The sequence below is a fragment of the Akebia trifoliata genome, chromosome 9 (genome assembly GCF_017979445.1).
Source record: "Akebia trifoliata isolate Shusen 1 chromosome 9, ASM1797944v1, whole genome shotgun sequence".
Classification (NCBI taxonomy): Eukaryota; Viridiplantae; Streptophyta; class Magnoliopsida; order Ranunculales; family Lardizabalaceae; genus Akebia; species Akebia trifoliata.
This window is the reverse complement of record NC_141383.1, coordinates 3,981,207-3,989,121: the sequence shown is the minus strand read 5'-3', so window position 1 is coordinate 3,989,121 and position 7,915 is coordinate 3,981,207.

Genomic DNA, 7,915 nt, shown 5'->3' with positions numbered 1-7,915 from the left:
TTTATGTGTTCGAGAGAGTTTTCCTAAGCGTAACATAGGCTCTAGGGTTGTTTTGAGGTTAGGGGTATTTTGGTAATTTGTTCAATTTTTAGTGATTTTTATCGTGATGTTTCTTTTTGGTTTGCAAGATGATAATTTCTATGTTTCTGAGGTCATATTTTCCTAGCGTAGCGTGGTTTCTAAGGTTGTGTCAGTTTGAGATACCTCATCTGGATTTCTGAAACACATCTGGTAACAAAGTAAAGTAATGGAATACACATCCATCATTGGGAATCCTTGCGATCGGGTTGACGAGTTGATTAATCAGGCGGATGCAAAAATGGGGTGTCTACACCTATTTTTATACAACCTGTCAATTAAACACAATTACTTAGTAAATCAAATTAGTTAAGAAACAAGTACAACAAAATAATAAGTCAATTGAATTAAGAGTCAATGCTTATAAATCCATGTTTGATGCTTATAAATCCATGTTTATCATTCAAAAAACAAAAGCTATCTATCATGGTTGTTGTTGTGGACACTGATCATTGTCGGGTTGATTGTGCTGCTCATCAATCTACAATTCATATACATTAATCAAATTAGTCATATAAATAAACATTTATTTATTAATAAAATATTTTAAAACACAACATATTCTATTATCGATGAGAATTTACCTTTCTCATTAGTGTAATGATCAATTCCTTGAGTCTCTCCACCTCAGCATCTCTCACAATCTGTTGTTGCTCCAAATACTCTAATTTCTTCTTCAACTTATGTACCTCAGCAGAATCGCTAGAGGAATTTTCAGAATATGATGCAAATAATTTGCTAGGAGTCGGTCCCAGGCCGACACTACGAACACGACCATGTCTATCAGGACCAAAGACTTGAGATAATACATCATTTCGACCTGTAATATCTTGAGAGTCTTTTGGTTGTAAACTCAAAAGTTCTTTTATCTTATTCTGCAAAATATTTTAAACATACTTAGTATTTTTAAATTCAGATATTAACATAATTGATTAATGCTTGATGAAAATTATCTAAAATTAAACTTACAATCTTCTCTGCCGTGGCCAAATCATTGGGCTTGTGTGTCATGAGAAATAAGATTGCTTGACTTGGTTCAGTATTCGTTGAACTCTTTAATTTCTATGTGCATCACATTAAGACAATGACAACAAGATTAGTTTATAATATAAATAATTGGGCACGGAATTGATAGACAACATAATAAAAATATATATATATATATATATATATATATATATATTATATATAATATATATATATATATATATATATATATATATATATATATATATATATTATAGATATATATATATAATATTATATATATATATACCTCATCATATCTAATACAAGCTATACTCTTCGTCCCAATTGTATGGGTCATTGTCTGTTGAGCACGATTTGTCTTATTTCTATGACTTCAAGACTGTACATTAAATAATTTGCGAGAAATTAATATATGAGATATAGAGTACCTTATAATTTGTTTGCAACTTTTCATAATTCAATATGTATAAATTTCAAATATAAATGTACCTGCCCCTCCTCCGAATTCCAAAAGGCTACCAGAGAATACCATTGAGCCTCCAAAACATAAGATGGACGATTGGCACATCTAATTGCATCATCTTTGTATTTATCATAAAATTTGATTTTCAACTTACATTTATGATCCCTCCACTTCTTGCCAATTGATTGTAATACAACTTGTTTAAACGTGGACGGGATATCAAATTTGGCCCGTATCAAAAATCAATTGAAAATTATGAGTCAAAATTGTTCAATGCTAAACTCATAAATTATCTAATATTATATTATAATTAATTTATACCAATGTTGTTTGCCATGCATTTTCCTTCATTGATTCTAGCATTGCATGCCAATCAAGGATGTCTAGGGGAAACATATGGCCATCTCGAGCCAATATACCCAAGTATCTTTAGAGCTTAGCCACATGCTTCCCCACAGGCTGTCCATGGCTGAAAGGGTACGCGGATCCGCTGGGTACGCGGATCCGCTTTTGACCCTTGAGGTTTGGGAGTCGCCACCTAGTTATTATGGTCTAGAAACCAAACTGACTCTAAAATGGATAAAAAAACTAATCTACTACAGAAAATCTGAATCCGGGGATCATGTTACGGGGTTGGAAGGTGTTAGGCACCAACCCCGTCCGACCAATGCCGGTCTCTACTAATCCCAAGTAAGACTACATTGCTAATGACCAAAACCTAGATAAAAAAATAGAAAAATGTTACCTTCGATACGCAAAGGTTCTATTCCCTCAGATCTGGTGAAACTGCTTCTTGTACCGTACTCCTTGCTTTGTTCTGTCTCCGGATCTGATTTCTGATCTCCAAGGCAAGGTATCTCCTTCTTGGATCTGGATGCTTTTATTTATTATGGATTTTTGGGTGTTTTTGAAAGGTTCTAGGTGTTTTTAGGTTAAAATCGAAGTAGGGTGTTAGGTAAGGAGTTGGGGCTCCAAAATTAGGGTTTTGGGGAGGTTGTGGAGGTTTCTTCACCTACTTTTTCTAGGATTTTTTCTTTGATACGAAAATAGGATATGGAGGCTCCTTTTTATAAAGTTTCTTATAAGCATTAGGGTTAGATTAGGGTTTCTTTTAGGGTTTCATTTAGGGTTTCAATTAGGGTTTAGACTTTGGTCTCATGAGATGGACTTAATCTTTAGGGTTTTGACTTTTAGTCTTATGAGATTGACTTGATTAGTTTACATTAGGGTTTTGATTTAGGATTTTGATTTTTAGTCTTATGAGATTGACTTGATTAGTATTTTGATTTAGGGTTTTGATTTTAATATTTTGACTTTAGTCTTTCTTGGTTGACTTTAATGTTTTGACTTTAGCCTTACTTGACTTTGGTCTTACTTGATTGACTTTAATGTTTCACTTTACATTTTTTTAATGATTTATTTATTAATTTTGAAAATTTTAATTATTAAAGTTGTAAAATTACTATTTTGCCATCGGAGATGATTTTTTACGTTTTAAGTCATTTTTCAATGTTCTAGGATGTTTTGGAATCAATTTTTCATAAGGAATTCAATGAGAATGTTAGTTTTTGTCATTTATGAAATTTTTGTGTGAAATGATTATGAATTTTATGAGGGGTATTTTCGTAATTTTGTCATTTTTAGTGAAAATTGGCAAAGTGATTTATTTGGTTTCGATTTGTGGTTTTATGTGTTTGAATGGGTTTTCCTAAGCGTAACGTAGGTTCTAGGGTTGTTTTGATGTTAGGGGTATTTTGGTAATTTGGTGATTTTTATAGTGAAGTTTTTTTTGATTTGCAAGATGATGATTTCTATGTTTCTGGGGTCGTATTTTCCTAGCGTAGCGTGGTTTCTAAGTTTTGTCAGTTCGAGATACCTCATTCGAATTTCTAAAACATATCTGGTAACAAAATAAAGCATTGGAATAAACATCCATCATTGGGAATCATTGCGATCGGGTTGACGAGTTGATTAATCAGGCGAGTGCAAAAATGGGGTGTCTACAGATGCCCCTCTTTGGCAGAGGGTTGAAGCAAACTAGATAGCAAATCTATTTCGATAGATAGTGTGATATCCGAATGCCAAGCTAGTGACAGTTCATTTTTGCAGCCTGATTTGGTGGTTCGTCAGGGCGTCCAGATCCTTGAAGGTAAGTTCTCCCTGGACTAAAAATGTCAAATCCTTGAATTTTGAAAAATTCTCCTTGACTTATGCTAACATGCACGTGTGTGCAATGGTGTGATGCTCACGAAATAATCTATCAGATCATTGAGATTAATCCCTCCTCGAGAACAACAAATGTCAAGTCCTGGAGATCTTCTTTCGCCGACAATGATGATTCAAACTGGAATGTATATATGCAATGAAATCAATCATACGATATTTGAATTATAACAAGTTTGAAAAAATGAGATAATCATAACACAATCAGAATCAGGTGATGTAGGAACTTCATTAAATCCTATCAAATTTTTTTTTTTTTTTTTTAGAGTAAGAAAAAGTTTGAGTCTCATTTATCGGACTCGTGTTAAGGTTGATAGGAACTTAAAAATCCTGTTAAAAAATTGGAGTCTCGTTTCTCGGACTCGAACTGAGGTTTATAGGAACTTAAACAATCATATTTCAAATGGTTGGAGTCTCGTTTTTCGGACTCGAACTGAGGTTTACAGGAACTTAAACAATCCCGTTAATTCATTCTATGATTCAAACAAAGCTGGGGTCTCGTTTCTCGGACTCTGGCTAAGGTTTATAGGAACTTAAAAAATCCTGTTAATTCACAGTTGGAGTCTCGCTTGTCGGACTCGAACTTGCTGGAGCCACGTTTCTCGGACTAAGGTTTGCAGGAACTTAAACAATCCTGTTAACTCATTTTATGATTCAAAAACGGTTAGAGTCTCGTTTCTCATACTCGAACTTGCTGGAACCACGTTTCTCGGGCTTGGGTTCGCAGGAACTTAAACAATCCTATTAACTCATTTTATGATTCAAAGGAGCTGGAGTCTTGTTTCTCGGACTCGAACTCAATGGAGCCACGCTTCTCGGGCTTGGATCAATTAAAGATTCAGTATTATCGAACTTAACAATTAAGAAATTGACCTTTTATTGGCTTATCATGCATATGGATTCATAATTATGATTGGGCTTTGCCGGACTTTTAAGCTTTTGAATAAGATTTTTCCTTTTGATCATGGGATCAAGAATGCAAATTTCAGAATCGAAGTTAGTCTCAAAAATGCCCTTAGTTTCAAGGTTGACTTACATTTGAAACTTGACTGTGAAACTGATGGACTGGATTACATTTGAAAAGTATGGAAAAGGGACTACGGACTCCAATAAATGAAAGACAAAAGAATTGACATTCCTTTAAATTCAAGACTCTTGAAATTATCATATGTGCAATAAGGAAATGATCATTCTCTTTCGAATTTCTTTTTGAAAAATGCTTGAGCTGAGCTTTGATAAATATTGAAATATAAGATCTTCCTCTTTAAAGTGGTTAATGAATCTACATTTTCCATTAGCAGACGCTACTAAAGATCTTGTAATGTTCAAAATAAAGGCTTCTAAGTTTCTTCAACTTCAACATTGTCTTGAACAATTTTCTACATTCTCCAACTTCTGTGTAAGCTTTTATTCTGAATTTTCTTTCTTGGTGGGATCTTTCCTTCGATTTGATGATGCCCTAATTTTTGCCTAGATCTCCTTTTCAGGTTTTCAATCTAGGGGGTTTTGTTTTTCTTTTTTTGACGATGCATTGATTTTTGCCTAGATCGCCTTTTCAGGTTTTTAACCTAGCAGTCTTATTTTTTTTTTGTTATGCCATAACTTTTGCCTAAGTCGTCCTTTCGGATTTTCAACTTAGCGGGCTTCTTTGTTTTTGATGATCTTGGATACTTAATTTGACAACTTTTGGTTCTCTGGACCTTAACCAAATCAATTAACATTCAGGAGGACTTAGTAGGTGGGCTTAGGACATGGTTTAGAAAGAAAATGTATAAGGCTCAACTTTCCAAAATGCCTCTAGTATGACATTCTTTTTTTTAGACAACTCTCTTAAGTCTCTTTCTTTCTAATGGTCCTAGTTAGGCATTTTTGTCATCATTTTTTTATTCTCTTTTTTTCAATGCCCCTAGTTTGGGTTTCTTTTTTTTTTCCTTCAATTCTTTTGATTATCTTCTTCTAATACCCCTTTTTTGGTATTATTTTCTTTTGCATATTTCAATAGGGGGTTTTCCCTTTCGATGACACTTTGCTTAAGAGAATGAATATTTTATTTTTTATTGTGACCGGGCCTAAAGTAACTTCTCAAGTTGCCTACGTACCCCAAATCATTTTTTTTTTGGAATCAGGTCAAAACGTAGTTCATACAAGATTTCCTTCCCAAGGTTAGTTGGTATGGCTTAGAAAGAGAAAGACTATTGAATTTTTTTAGAGGCTGCAAGGGGCTAAAGAGGGTTATTTTTCTTTCTTGGCAAGATAAGAGAATAGTTTGGTGAAAGAAGGCCTCCTTTAGTGAAAGTTACTTGATCTGGTCAAGATTCTGGGAACTCGATGTCTTGATTACTTTGTTGAGCGAGATCTTCTTTTGAGAATAAACCGCTTTCAATCTTCTTTTGAGAATGAACTGCTTTCAATCTTCTTTTGTAAAATATGATTAAGTTTTTCGCATTCGACTGTTCACTTCTTCTATAACTCCGAGAAAATCCTTTATTCTTTATGAGGGATTCCTTCTTGCAAATCTTGGCATCTTTGTCAACGGTTTCAATTACATCATTCCTGATGATCTTTGGCTTTGATGTTCACTCTTGACAGTAAGTTCTGATCTATTTTTGTGCAATCCGAAAGGTAAGATAGTGTTCGCATTTACCATATCCTCATGAGATCATGCGAAAACACTACTGAATTTCTTAAATGAATTCATCATTTTCTCATGTTCTTTTGAGGATAATGTAGTACCAATATGCACTTCTTGAGTGTACTCTCCTATTCCAATATTTATCAAGTTCAATTAGTGAGCTCTGAGTCATTATTCATGTTAGATTTTATGTTCACATTATTATTGCACGCATGATAATCAAAAGCTTCTTTACTTTATTGGAATAAAAAGACATAGACCTACCAACTTGACTAAAAAATAAATCTTAACATAATGGAACTGACCGACTGAATTTAAATATTGACGCAACTGACACTTAAGGAAAAAAATTGAAAATAGGGATATGATTCTGGATGGAAGGACACAGCGCTAGGGTCTATGCTACTTTGGATATCTTCATGAGGGATGATTCAGGCTCGTCCGCTTTTGCCATACCTTCATATTCTGATTTAAGTTTGTTTGACGCTGAATAACCCATTACTTTCATATTGTCCTTGCTTTTCAGTTCTGTCATTGTCTCAGGGCAGATGAGCCCATTCTGGCATGATAAAGATGCACTATCAAGACCAATCAAGCGGATAAAAGAAGTTGGGTCAACTGATTCAGGTTTGGACATGGATATTAGATTCAGAGTAGGAGGGGGTTGATTTTGAAAAGTAGGCAAAGGGTTAGTTTTGACATTAGGCGCGGTAGGAGGAGGTATGGTAACTTTCCCTTGTTCGATAAGGTCTTGGATAACATGGCGGAGGGTAATACACCTATCCAGAACATGGCCGGGCATTTGATGGAATTCACAGAATTGCCCATTGTCCAAGTTTGGAGGGAGAGGGTTAGGCAACAGCTTGGGTTGTAACGGTGTCAACAATCCCCTTTTCATTAGTTTTTGGTAGGCAACACTAAGGGACATCTCGAGATTGGAGAATTGTCTCCTAGGCTTGGCTTGTGAGGATTGAGTGGCTTGAGGAGCTAGGGCAAAAGAGGTGTGGGTCACTTGCAAGGAATTTGTATTGGGTTTGAAGTGTTTGGATTTTGACTCAGATGAGTTGCCAAAAAGTCCCGAAGAGTAGGCATCCTCGACTTGGTTTTCGGCTTCAAGAAGAGATTGAAATGTAGGCAAGTATTGAGGCATCAAGTACTTGGCATAATTGGGAGTAAGATTCCTGAGGATGATCTTAACTTGCTCTTTTTTTTGAGGTCGGTTCCATAACTGAGCGACTTTAGGTCTCCATCGAGCAATGAATTCTGTGAAGGTTTCCCCGGGCTTCTGCTTAGTTGTTTCTAGATCTCTTCTTGTGAGTTCAATGTCCGTGTTAAAGGAGTATCGACCAATGAACTCTTTCATCAATTCATGCCATGTTCTTACTCGAGATGAGTCTAGTGACATTAACCAGCGTAAGGCAGGACCTGTAAGGGTTCTCTGAAAAAGTTGGGCCATCTGTTCTTCACTCAGACCCTGAGACTGCATGATGCCGACATATATTTTCAAGTGAGTCTTAGGGCATCCAGTC